Here is a 13733-nt window from a genome sequence, read left to right as displayed (position 1 = left end):
TTATTTCTTGCTTTATTTCATTAAATACTTCACTTTTGAACTCGTCTATGAGGTTCTGGAGATACTGCTTTATGTCTATTGGTGCCGTGTCTGATATTGCATGTTTTCTGTCTTCATTCTCTTTTGCATTTACCTTTCCTGGATCAATGGTCTCAGGATTGGGGACTGAGGACCCTTTCTTGTTGTTCCCTCTTCCCATACTTTTTGTCCCTTCCATACAAGCATATGTAGGAGCCCCAGTTTTCTTTTTGTCTTTGTCTGTTACAGTTTGTTTGAATCCGCCGGCTAGGTGTTCCTGCCCACTGCAGTGTACTAGGGAGACACAGACCTGGGCAGCCTCTGCTGGGCCCGTCCCTCCAGGTCAACCTAGTGAAGGCTTCACTGCTAGGGTGCACCACCAGGCGCTGGGACCTGGTTTGGGCTAGCCTACTGGATCTTAGTCTGCAGTGTCACCAGGTTAAGTGCTCCCCACCAATCCCACTTGAGAGGGAAATATGCGACTAAAGTCACTGCAGGGCCCTGTTCTGGCTAGTCTGCCAGTTCCCAGAATGTCCTCTGTTGGAGCCTCCTAGTCTATGAAAGGGCCCCCATTTCTCTCACTCACCACAGGTTGATGCAGGGCTCCCTGCCAGTCCCTCTCTCAATGCTGTTTGGTTCTCCGATTCCCACTCTCAGAACTTTCGCGGGTGTCTCTCCCTGCCGTGCTGATTGGGACGCAGCAGCGGCAGCAGGAAATTCAAATTGCTGCTTCCAGTGGCGCAGGATCCAGCTTCCGCACTGAGATTTTATCTGTTCCTGTTATAGCATCAGGATTGCATTTCCAGTTGGTTTCTCTCAGCTTAGTTCGTTCCTGGGTTGGCAGGGTATATCTCCCCTCGCTTAAGACTCCTCACACGGCACCACTCCTGGATTCTAAGCTGGTAATCTCAGAGAGCCTTCGTGGTTGCTGTTATTTGTCTGCCATGTTCTCCCGGAAGTCTCCTTATTCTGTCTTCCAGCAGAGTTAGTGTTTCTGTTTTGACAAGTCTATAATCCATTTTGATTTTGGTTTAATGCATGGTGAAACATATGGGTCTAGTTTTAGTCTTCAGCATGTGGAAAATAGGTTTTTCCAGCACTATTATTAAAGAGACTGTCTTCCAGTGAAAGTGTTTAGCTCGTTTGTCTAAGATAAGAAGACTGAGTGTACAGGAGTTTTTTTCTGCATCTTCTAATCTGTTCCACTGACCCTCAGGTCTGTTTGTCAGTACCATGCTATTTATTTTTAATCACAGTAGCTCTGTAGTATAATTTCAAGTCTGGGATTATGATGCCCCCTGCCTTGCCTTTGTTGCCCAGAATTACTTCTGCTATTCTCGATCTCTTCTGGTTCTAAACAGATTTCAAGATTGTTTTCTTTAGTTCTGTGACATATGCTATTAATATTTTCATTGGTATTTCATTAAATCTGTGTACCGGTTTTGGAGATATGGCCATTTTCACTATATTGGTTCTTCCTACTCAACAATGAGGGGTATCTTTCCATTTTCTGATACCTTCTTTGATCTCCATTTTGATAATACCATAGTTTTCAATGTAAAGGCATTTTACTTCATTAAATTGATTCCTAGGTATTTTATTTTTTTGGATACTGTTGTGACGGGTGTGTTTCTCTGATTTTGCTCTCAATGAATTTGTGTACAGAAATTATTCATATACATAAAAGCTATTTTTGAGTGTGACTTTGTACACAATTACATGACTGAATTGGGTTATTAAATTTAGTCTTTCAGTGGAGTTTTTGGGATCTTCTGTGGAAGAGTATACAATCCTCAAATGATGATAATTTAACTTCTTCCTTTCCCATCCTTATGCCTTTTATTTCTTTCTAATTGCTCTGGCTAATGTTTCCTAAGCTATAATGAATAAATGTGGTGACCGTGAACATTGTTGTTTTGTTTCTGATTTTTTTTCTTGTTTTTTTTTTTTTTTTTGAGATAGGCTCTCACTATGTAGTTCAGAATGGTCTTGAATTTACTATGTAGCCAACACTGGCCTTAAAATAGTAGTGATCCTCCTGCCTCAATCTCTCAAGTGCTGGAATTATAGTGTGTGTCACCACATCTGGCTTTGTCTTGTTCCTGATTTTAGGGTGGAACCTTTCAGTTTTTGACCATTTAGTATGGTCTTGGCTCTTGGTTTGTCATAAGATGGCTTTTATCAAATTGATATAAAGACCATTCATTCTAATTTTCTGTATTTTTTAAAATCATGATTAGGTATTGTTTTCTGCATCTGTTGGGATGATCATGTGGTTTTTGTGGCTCTGTTAATACATTTTTTGATTTGCATATGTTGAACCATCCCTATATCCCAGGATGAATCCTACTTGTAATACATAATCTTGATGGAGCTGGGAGCTCTGTGTGTGAGCTGAAGCCCACCACAGAAATCCCTACCTAGTTGGATAGCTGTGGAACTCTGCTTGAAACCTGGTAGGCCTCCGCTCAGAGTCCCCAAACAGTGCAGGACCTTTAGGTCATCACCTGGGTCCAGATAGGCAGGAGCCACTGTGAGCTGAAGCCCACCACAGTGATCCCTACTTAGCTGTGCATTGGCAGGTCTTTACTTGGAACCTGGTAGAGTCACACCCTGAGACCCCAAGAAGCCAGGGAGCTTTGGTGTGCCACATGACATGAGCTGAAAGCCTGCCCATTATACTCCACATACCATTCAACCTCACCATGCCACGTAGAACCTGGTAGAACCCTGACAAATGAACACAAACAGCTGGGGAGCTTTGGTGAGTCACGTGGGGAGTGCTGAAGGTCCCCCCAGTGCATTCCCCTATCTGTGCAGCATTTAAGTGTCACTAGGGACCTGGAATACAGGAAAATGACAGAATGAACAAAATGCAATCTCAAACCTCCAGTCTGTCACCAACAAGCCTAGGAGACATGAACATAGAAGAAAATTTAAGCAATACACCTGAAACTTCTGAAATGATAGCAACTGAAGTAAAGAAGCAACTCCAGAAAGCTGTAAAGGAACTCAGATCAGGTAAAAGAAGAAATCATAAACATAATAAAAGAAATGCTGAGCACATCTAAAGAAGACAGTTAAAAAAAATAGAGGAGCACTGCAAGAAAATGAAAACCTTGCATGAACAATATAAGAAAGCAATAGAATGAATGAAACAAATTCAAGAAGATATCCAGGAAATCAAAAAATCCATTGAAAGCTGGCAAAACTGCCTCAATGAATGTGAAGATAGATTTTCCCAGACCTAGAAGACAAGATTGCATTTACTGAACAAGAAAGGAAAGATCTTCTAAAAATAACAAAGAATTAGGAAATAAAATTTCAACAGTTGCAAGATGATGCAAAGAAAAATAATATAAGATTGATAGATGTAAATGAAAAAAGGTGACAACACAAATCATATCAAAAGACTATTTACAGAAATAATAGCAAAAAATTTCCCAAACATTGGAAAAGAAACTGATACAAAGATAAGTGAAGCATATAAAACTCCAATTAGTCATAACCAAAATAAACCTACTGCCAGACATACAATAATTAACATCCCAGAAATTCAACATGAAGACAGAATATTAAAAGCTGTTAGACAAAAAAGTCTTAACAGGATAAAAGGATAGCCCATCAGAATCGCAGCAGAATTCTCAACACAAACAATGAAGTCAAGAAGAGCATGGAGTAAAGTATTTCAAATCCTAAAGGAAAATGACCTCTAACCCAGATTGGTGTACCCTACAAAACTGTCCTTTAAAATTGATGGAGAAATAAGATACTTCCACGACAAAGAAGAGCTGAAGAAATTCATGACCACCAAACCAACCTTATAAAGAATATTGAAAGATATTCTTAGATAGACATAAAAAAAGCTACAACTCTAAGAATACCAACAGAAAAAAGCCACTAAGAAGGGCAGACAACTAAAGAGAGGGGAAAGATAAAGAACCAACAGCAGAAAAATAACATGACAAAAAAGAGCCAATGTATAACAGTTATAACCATTAATATAAATGACCTCAATTTACCAATTAAATAGCCTGACAAGGTGGATCAAGAAACAACATCCAGCCATATGCTGTATTCAAGAAATTCTATCTAACCCAAAGGAAATTCGTAGACTATGAGTCAAAGAATGGAAAAGAATACTTCATATAACAGGAGCCCCCCAAAAAGCAGGAGTAGCTGTACTGTTTGCAGATTCTGTAAACTTCAAGAATGATCAGAAGAGATAAAGGTCACTACATATTAGTTAGGAGAAAACTCCAAGAGGAAGAGATAACAATCCATATATATAATATATAATATATATATAATATGGGAGCACCTAGCTATGTAAAACAAATATTAATAGAAATAAAAATTAAATAGCACAATTATAACTGGAGATCTTAACACCCCTTTGATACAAAGAGACAGATAAGCCAGATAGAAAATCAAACAAATAACAGAACTGAAACACACCTGTGAACAAATGGACTTAATGGATGTGTACAGAGTGCTCTACCTAACATCAGTATATACATTTTTCTCAGCTGCACATGGGATATTCTCTAAAGTAGATCATATACTATCCCATAAAACATATACTATCATATACTATCCCATAAAACATGCTTAAGTAAATGCAAAAGAACTGAAATTATCCCATGCATATTATCTGCTCATAGTGCTACAAAACTGGAAATTAATGACAAAAGAAACTGCAAAAACCCCATAAACACATGGAAAGTAAATAATATACTCCTGAACAATCAGTGGGTCATAGAAGAAATTAAACAATATCTACAAGTAAATAAAAATACAAATACATTTTACTAGGAACATATGGGATGCAATGAAAGTAGTTCTCAAAGGGAAGTTTGTTGTGGTGAACTCCCACACCAGGAAAACAGAACAAACATAAACAAACAACCTGATGCTACACCTCAAACATCTAGAAAAAGAAGAGCAAGTGAAGCCCAAAGCCAAAAGAAGGGAGAAAATTATAAAGATCAGAGCAGAAATCAACACAATAGACACTAAAAAAATAATACAAAGAATCAATGAATCAAAGTGTTGGTTCTTTGAAAGAATAAATAAAATTGATAAGTGCCTAACCAACCTTATTTTTAAAAAGGAAAAAAAAACCCTCAAATTCATGCAATAAGGAATGAGAAGGGCAAAATTACTATAGACCCTGTGGAAATAGAGAAGATCATCAATACCTACTTTGAAAACCTTTACTCTCATAGGCTTGATAATAGAGAAGAAAAGGACAGATACTTAGAAACATACGAATTACCAAAGCTGAATCAAGAAGATATAAAACTGCTGAACAACACAATTTCAATTAATGAAGTTGAAACTATAATTAGAACCTTGCCAACAAAGAAAAGCACAGGTCCTGATGGATTCACAGCTGAATTCTTTTTTTTTTTTTTTTTATTTAAGAGGAAAAAGAGAAAAACACAAAACAAACCAAAGCGGCGTAAGGGTACACGCAATACAGAACTACAAAACAAAACAAAACAAAACAAAACAAAAAACCATAACAGTAAGAAATTACCTGCTAGTAGATTACACACTATTTTCTTGAAAACAGTTCCTCAAATCACAGTATCAAAGAACACAAGGTGGACATTCAAACAGGGAGACTGCAAACAGCTGTGTTCAATGTTCCAAAAACATTGATAAAGTCAGCTATTTAACACCCCCAAACACACTTGCTGTTATATCCGTTAGAGCTCTTTTTCTTTTTTTTTTTTTCCCCTCTCTTTTTTACAACAAAATTTACACATCTTGGATTTTATTACTTCTTAGTGCTTATTACTTTCTTTGGGGGGGGGAAGAATACAGTCAAATATGGCAAAACAAAGCTTCCACAGCTGAATTCTACAAGAAATTCAAGGAAGACTTAATGTCAATACTCCTCAAACTCTTCAGTGAAATTGAAAGGGAAGCAATACTCCCTAACTTATTCCTGGAAGCAAGTATTACTCTAATACTAAAACCAGAGAAAGACCCAACCAAAAAAGAGCTCTACAGGCCAATCTCCCTAATGAACATGGATGCAAAAATTCTTAGTAAAATACCGGCAAACAGAATTGCAGCAAATCATCAAGAAGAAGTTAAATTGTTATTTGCAATCGTCAAGAAGATTATACACTATGACCAAGTGGGATTCATCCCAGGAATGCAGGAATAGTTCAACATACACAAATCAGTAAATGTAATTCACCATATAAATAGAGCCAAAAATAAAGAATCACGTGATCATTTCCATAAATGAGGAAAAAGCTTTTGATAGGATCCAGCATTCGTTCATGATAAGAATCCTGTAGAAAACTGCAATATATGGTCTCTACCTCAATCTGATAAAAGCCATCTACAACAAACCAACAACAAACATCATATTAAATGGCCAAAACCTGAAAGCTTTCACTCTAAAATCAGGAACAAGACAAGGCTGCCCACTATCACCATTCCTATTCAATATATTGCTGGAAATAATAGCCAGATCAATTAGACAGAAATAAAAAGAATAAAGATAGGAAAGGAAGACATTAAACTCATTATTTACAGATGACATGAGAAGACCCCCAGAGCTCCATTGAAAGACTTCTACATGTAATAATCAAGTTCAGACTTCCGGGAGAACATGGCGGACAGATAACAGCAGCTACGGAGGTTCTCTGAAAGACCCGGCTCAGAAGTCAGGAATGGTGCGGAGTATAGAGACATAAGCCGGTGGAGATAAGCTCTGCTGACCCCGGAACGAACTGGGCTGAGAGAAACCAACTTGGAATGCAGTCCTGGTGCTAGAACAGGAACAGAAAAGCCTCAGTGTGGAGGCTGGAGCCCGTGCCATTGGAAGCCGCAATTTGGGTTTCCCAACACGGAGCGGCTGCCTCTACATTGGCTCGGCAAGGAGAGAGACGCGTGGAAGCTCTGAGAAGGGGAAGCTGCGAACGGAGTCGAAAACAGGACGGGCAGGGAGGCGTGCACTGACCCGTGGTGAGGTGAGTGAGAGAAACTGACACTCTACCACAGTTTGACTCCAGCGGAGGACATTCTGGGACTGGACAGGCTTGCGGGATCAGGGCACGGTGGCGACTTCAGCCACAAATGCCCCTGTCAGGCAGGATTGGTGAGAAGTGCCTAGCCTACATGACGCTGCTGGCGGACCCAGTAGGCTGGCCCAACCCAGATCCCAGAGCCTGACGGTGGCCTTGAGGGGTGGCCCCACATAGGCTGCCTGGTCTGGAACTTCCTGGTGTGCTGCGGTGGGCGGGAACACCTAACCAGCGCAATTCAATCAGACTGTGGCTGACAGGGAAGGAAGCTGGGCCTCCTATATACGCTTGCATATATAAGGAACAAAGAATATGGGGAGAGGCAGCAACAAGAAAGGCTCCTCAGCCCCCAATCCTGAGAAACAGGTAATAGCGGACACCGCACCAATAGACATAAAGCGCCATCTAGAGAGCCTCATAGATCAGTTCAGAAATGAAGTTATCAATGACCTGAAGCTGGAAGTAAGCAGAATAGTTAGAGAAATGCTAAGCACCACCCAAGAAAAAACAGATGGTGGAATGGAAGAACAGAAAAAGAGGGGAGAATTGTTTGATGGAAAAAACATAGAATACGTGAAGCAGGTTCAAAGGGACTACCAGGAAACTAAAAAGTCTATCGAAAACTGGCATAACAGCTTGAAAGAAACTAAAGACAGACTATCTGAACTGGAGGGCAGATTTGTAATATGGGAGAATGAAATGAAAAACTTCTTAAAAATAACAAAGAAACAAACAGCAATAATACAAAGACAAGAAGATGATAAGAGGATCCCTAACTTAAGAATTAAGAACATAAAAGAAGAAGTAGGGACACAATCAAATGAACTACAAAAGCTACTCACAGAAATAATCCAGGAGAATTTTCCTAATTTAGCAAAAGGTAAAGATACTCAGATGTATGAGGCATACAGGACCCCAGCCACCTACAACCCAAACAGAGCAACACCCAGGCATATAATAATAAAAATTCCAGAAATTCAATACAAGAACAGAATATTAAAAGCTGTCAGAGACAAGAAACAGACCACTTACAAGGGAACACCCATCAGAATTACAGCAGATTTCTCTGCACAAACCATCAAATCACGAAGAGCGTGGGGGGAAATAATTCAAGCTTTGAAAGATAATAATCTCCAGCCAAGATTGAGATATCCTGCACAACTGTCCCTGGAAATTGATGGAAAAACAAGGTGCTTCCAGGATAAAGAGGAACTGGGGGAATTTGCAACCACCAATTCAACTCTACAGAGAGTATTGCAGGATATTCAAAAAAAAGAAAAATACAAAGAATCCAGAAATAGTGGCGGGGAGGCCACAACAAATGGAGCAGAGAACAAAATGAAGAAGACAAACTGACAGCTAATGACAGAAAAAGAGCTCAACAGAAATGAGGCAGAGAAGATTGGATGATAGGAACAGCTATTTTGGAGAAAATGATGTTTTAATAGGTAATACTGATTTAGTATCATCTTGTTTTGAAGTCTCATCAAGCTTTTGTTCTTCTGTCTCCATTGGTCTAAACAGGTTGTATCTTATTGGATTTTATTATGTACGATAGTATAAGCAAAAACTTTTAAAGACAAGGAGATTATACAGAAATCATTGTTCATTTTCTGTTAGTCGATTCTAAATACCCTATAATGCTGTCATTCTCTTAAATGGTTTTACATTGTTTTGATATATTTAATGCTACATTATACCAAGTTGTACTCAAGGATTTCAAGGAAAGAGACAATATGTTAACTACTTTTATGTCAGGATTATCTGGTGGTGAAACACTATTCTGCTTAACTGGTTATGTTTTGATCTGCGCTGTTTGGCTGTTATGCCCTCTTTTATCTCAATCTCCACTCCATTATTTACTTTTTTATTTTTATCCTTTTAATTAATGGGGAAAATAAATAAAAATAGCAGGATATATTATAGTAACCCACTTTGACTTTCCATTATCTTGATATTAAGCCCTGTACTACTCTCACCATCTTGTTTTTGACTGATGTTCCCCTATTCTGTTTTGCTGGATAGTACCAGGTTCGAAAGTTTAGGCAACAGCTGTGAAGATAGTGAGATTCATTATGACGCCTATTCTCGTTGACTTTTATCTACTTTTGAAGACCTACGATGTCTCCAATGTTTTGGTTTTGTAGGTTTTTGTTCTTTACTGTTTTGTTCAATTTTATTATAACTGATGATATAGGCAATTCTATTAGAGATAGCGGGAGGCATTATGGTAACCATTGTTGATCACCTTGTATTATGTTTTTACATTATCTATTATGTCCACCCTTTTGATTTGATTGACTCTGTTCTGTTATGTCACATTTGGTTTTACTCTCTTCCAAAAAAGTAATAAGAATCGTGGGAGCAATAAAACCCAAAATGTGTAATAATCATTGTACATTGAAGTTCAACAAAATAAAACAAGCGGGGGGCAGGAGGAGGAGGAGTTTTGCTTGGTTTCCAGCACTCCAAGTCCAGGCATGGTACAGGTCCCAGTAAACGCCAATGGCTCCTGTCCTGGGCCGCAACAGCCTGCCATGCTCATAGCTGCTCACTGGCGTGGGGGTCAGAGTGTTGCTTCAAGCTGTTTCTTTCTAATGAATTGATCGTTTTACTGCCCAAGTTCTGAAATGGCCAACAAACTATAGAAAGACATCTCTTTAAGCTCCTGCTTGAAACCAACAGCGTCCGGAAGCTGCCAGCTTTGATTCAGGGCCAGTCTTTTCTGAATTTCTTGTAGAATTCAGCAGTGAATCCATTAGGGCTTTTCTTTGTTGGTAATTTTCCAAATTACATCTTCAGTTTCATTCATTGATACTGGTTTATTTAGAATTTTTTTATCCTCTTGCTTCAGCTTTCGTAATTCATATGTTTTTAGGAATCTGCCCATTTCTTCTGTGTTTTCAATCTTACTCTAATAAGTTCCAGCAGGTATTAGTGATCTTCTGTATTTCTGCAGGATCTGTTATGATTTCCCCCTTTTTATTCCTAATTGCATGGATTTGAATCTTTTTGTTCCTTTTTTGGGGGTAAGATTAGCTAAGGTTTGGTCAATTTTATTTACTCTTTCAAAGAATCAACTCATTTATTGATTGTGTTGTTTTCCTAGTCTCAGTTGCATTAAGTTTCTCTCATTTGCTCCTCTTAGCAGCTTTGGGTTTGACTTGCTCTTTTTTTTTTTCTAGACAGTTGAGGTTCATCATTAGGTTGTTTATTTGAACTTGCTGCAGTTTTCTGACATAGGAATTCACCACTGTAAATTCCCTGAGAGGATTGCTTTTACTGAGTCCTATAAGTTCTAGTACATTGTATTGACATTAATGATTAAGAATAGAAACTGTCTAATTTCTTTTTTAATTTCATCTGTGATTCATTAGTTCTTCAGGAAGGTCTTAATTTCCATGTGTTTATGGTCTCTTTTAATATTTCTAGTTTATTGCATTATGGTCTGATAATATGCGTGAGATAATTTCAATTCCTTTGATTTACTGAGGCATGTTCTAGGAGCTAGTATGGTCTATTTTGGAGAACATCTCACAAGCAGCTGAGAAGAATGTGCATTCCAATATCATTTATTTGGTTGAGTTTTGATATTTCTTTGTTGGTTTTTGTCTAGTTGATCCATTTATGACAGTGGAATATTGAGATCCCCTTTATATTTCTGTTAATGCTTACCTGATTTTTCATGTCTAGTTATATTTTTTATATAGTTAAATATTTGTTGCATATGTATTTATGATTTTTATCTCTTCCTCTTGGATTGTGCCCTTTAAAAGAATGTATTGCTCTTTGTCTCTCTTAATCAGTTTTGGCTTGAAATCCACTTTGCAAATAGAATAGCATATACTTTACATGGAATTTTTAGTCTCCTGGGTATCTGTTTGAATCTGTTTCATCAATTCCATTTCTTTCCTATGTTGGACCTTTTATTTGCTTAAGCTTCTCTAGTTTTTAAATTTATATCTGCTCTGGAGCCACCAACATGTCTTTCATTATGGTCATCATTTCTGTAGTTAGCTGAGAAGTTATTTCTGATACGATATTTTCTAGAGCCTCGTTCCTCCCTCTGCTTTGTTACTTCTGCTGTTATTACTTTAGAATAATCAGGTGGAGGTGTTGGGGATTAGCTCAGCGGCATAAGCACCTGCCTTGCAAGCAGGCGGTCGTGAGTTCGATCGTCGGTATCGTCGGTACTGGAAAAAAGAAAAAAAAAAAAAAAGAATAATCAGATGGATGGCTTTGGAGTTGTTTTGCCTCATCACTCTCTAGGTTTGCCTTTGTGGAGCTGCAAATCTGGGATTGGATCCTGCTTTTTTGTCTACTCATTTTCTTTTCTTTCTTTCTTTCTTTTTTTTTTTTTTATAGTTTAATTCCTGGGTTGGTGCTTGTAAGTTGCTTACAGCAGGTGGCTTTATTGCAAGTATGGAGAACCCTTAGAACATGACTACTACTCAGTGATGTCCTACAGGTATAGTTGGAGTTTGGGTTTTGAGTTTATTGCAAGCTCCTACCTCTTCAATTTATGGGTAATGAGAAGTTTCTGACTATTTGGTCTAGACTCTGGTTCTTCAGCACTGACCTGTCATATTGTTTTATGACCCTTAGGCAAGCTCAGTCTTGGCATACTAAGAACAACCAATTAGAACAATTATGTCATCTTAGCTAAAGTAGTACAGTCAGCAATAACAGTAGCTTCAAACACAGCCTCGTAAGTGACAAAATGATAACTATTAATTTGCCACTTTTATGCATATGAACTACATTTGTGATTGTGTAAGAAAATCTAAAACAAGCCAGGAAACTATATACAATAAATATGACCTCGTTCCGGGAGAACATGGCGGACAGATAACAGCAACTGCCGGAGGCTCTCTGAAAAACTAGGCTCAGAAGCCAGGTATGGTGCGGACTAAAGAGACATAAGCTGGTGGAGTTATGCTCTGCTGACTCAGGAACTAACTCGGCTGAGAGAAACCAACTTGGAATGCAGTCCTGGTGCTAAAACAGGAACAGAAAAGCCTCGCTGCCAAGGCTGGACCCCGCGCCATTGGAAGCTGCGATTTGGGTTTCCCGCCGCGCGGTGGCTGGCTGCCTCTACATCGGCTCAGCAAGGAGAGAGACGCGCAGAAACTCTGGGAGCGGGAGTCTGCGAACGGAGTCGAAAACAGGACGGGCAGGGAGGCATGTTCTGACTTGTGGCGAGGTGAGTGAGAGAGGCTGACACTCAGCCACAGTTTGAGCCACAGTTTGACTCCAGCAGACTTTCTGGGCCCGAGCAGTCCTGCGGGAGCAGGGCGCGGTGGCGACTCCAGCCACACATTCCCCTCTCGGGCGGGATTGGTGAAAAGTGCCTGGCCTGCGTGACGCTGCCGGCGGACCCCGTAGGCTGTCCCAACCCAGATCCAAGAGCCTGACGGTGGCCGGGAGGGGAGACGCGTAGGCTGCCTGGTCCGTAACTCCCTGGTGCGCAGCGGTGAGCGGGAACACCTAACTGGCGCAATTCGATCAGGCTGTGGCTGACTGGGAGAGAAGCTGGGCCTCTTATATAAGCTTGCATATATAAGGAACAGAGAAGAAGAGGCAGCATGGGAAGAGGCAGCAACAAGAAAGGCTCCTCGGCCCCCAATTCTGAGAATCAGGCAATAGCAGACACTGCACCAATACACATAAGGCGCCATATAGAGAGCCTCATAGACCAATTCAGGAATGAAGTTATCAATGACCTGAAGCTAGAAGTAGGCAGAATAGTTAGAGAAATGCTAAGTACCACCCAAGAAAAAACAGGTGGTGGAATGGAAGAACAGAAAAAAAGGGGAGAATTGTTTGATGGAGAAAACAGAGAAAGCATAGAATACGTGAAGCAGGTTCAAAGGGACTACCAAGATACTAAGAAGTCTATCGAAGACTGGCATAACAGCTTGAAAGAAACTAAGGACAGACTATCTGAACTGGAGGGCAGACTTGTAATATGGGAGAATGAAATGAAAAACTTCTTAAAAATAACAAAGAAACAAACAGCAATAATACAAAGACAAGAAGATGATAAGAGGATCCATAACTTAAGGATTAAGAACATAAAAGAAGAAGTAGGGACACAAACAAGTGAACTACAAAAGCTACTCACAGAAATAATCCAGGAGAATTTTCCTAATTTAGCAAAAGGTAAAGATACTCAGATGTATGAGGCATACAGGACCCCAGCCACCTACAACCCAAACAGAGCAACACCCAGGCATATAATAATAAAAATTCCAGAAATTCAATACAAGAACAGAATATTAAAAGCTGTCAGAGACAAGAAACAGACCACTTACAAGGGAACACCCATCAGAATTACAGCAGATTTCTCTGCACAAACCATCAAATCACGAAGAGCGTGGGGGGAAATAATTCAAGCTTTGAAAGATAATAATCTCCAGCCAAGATTGAGATATCCTGCACAACTATCCCTGGAAATTGATGGAAAAACAAGGTGCTTCCAGGATAAAGAGGAACTGGGGGAATTTGCAACCACCAATTCAGCTCTACAGAGAGTATTGCAGGATATTCTAAAAAAAGAAAAATACAAAGAATCCAGAAATAGTGGAGGCCACAACGAATGGAGCAGAGAACAAAGTGAAGAAGACAAACTGACAGCTACTGACAGAATAAGAGCTCAACAGAAAT

General features: G+C 39.3%; 1 protein-coding gene and 1 non-coding gene across 10 annotated transcripts in view; one reads left to right on the top strand and one right to left on the bottom strand.

The window, feature by feature from the left end:
• The window catches only part of Sfmbt1 (Scm like with four mbt domains 1), a 174650-nt gene that overhangs the window by 95785 nt on the left and 65132 nt on the right, over nt 1–13733 (top strand). The gene's annotated exons all lie outside the window — the stretch shown is intronic.
• LOC134477968 (small nucleolar RNA SNORA2/SNORA34 family) lies at nt 9650–9786 on the bottom strand. Its single transcript, XR_010050308.1, has one exon. It is a non-coding gene; the product is annotated as a small nucleolar RNA SNORA2/SNORA34 family (small nucleolar RNA).

Source organism: Cavia porcellus, unplaced genomic scaffold, assembly GCF_034190915.1.
Source record: "Cavia porcellus strain 051 isolate PalLab524CR breed Dunkin Hartley unplaced genomic scaffold, mCavPor4.1 scaffold_10, whole genome shotgun sequence".
Classification (NCBI taxonomy): domain Eukaryota; kingdom Metazoa; phylum Chordata; class Mammalia; order Rodentia; family Caviidae; genus Cavia; species Cavia porcellus.
Note: the sequence above shows the minus strand (reverse complement) of the source record. Positions and strands in the feature narration are given on the sequence as shown.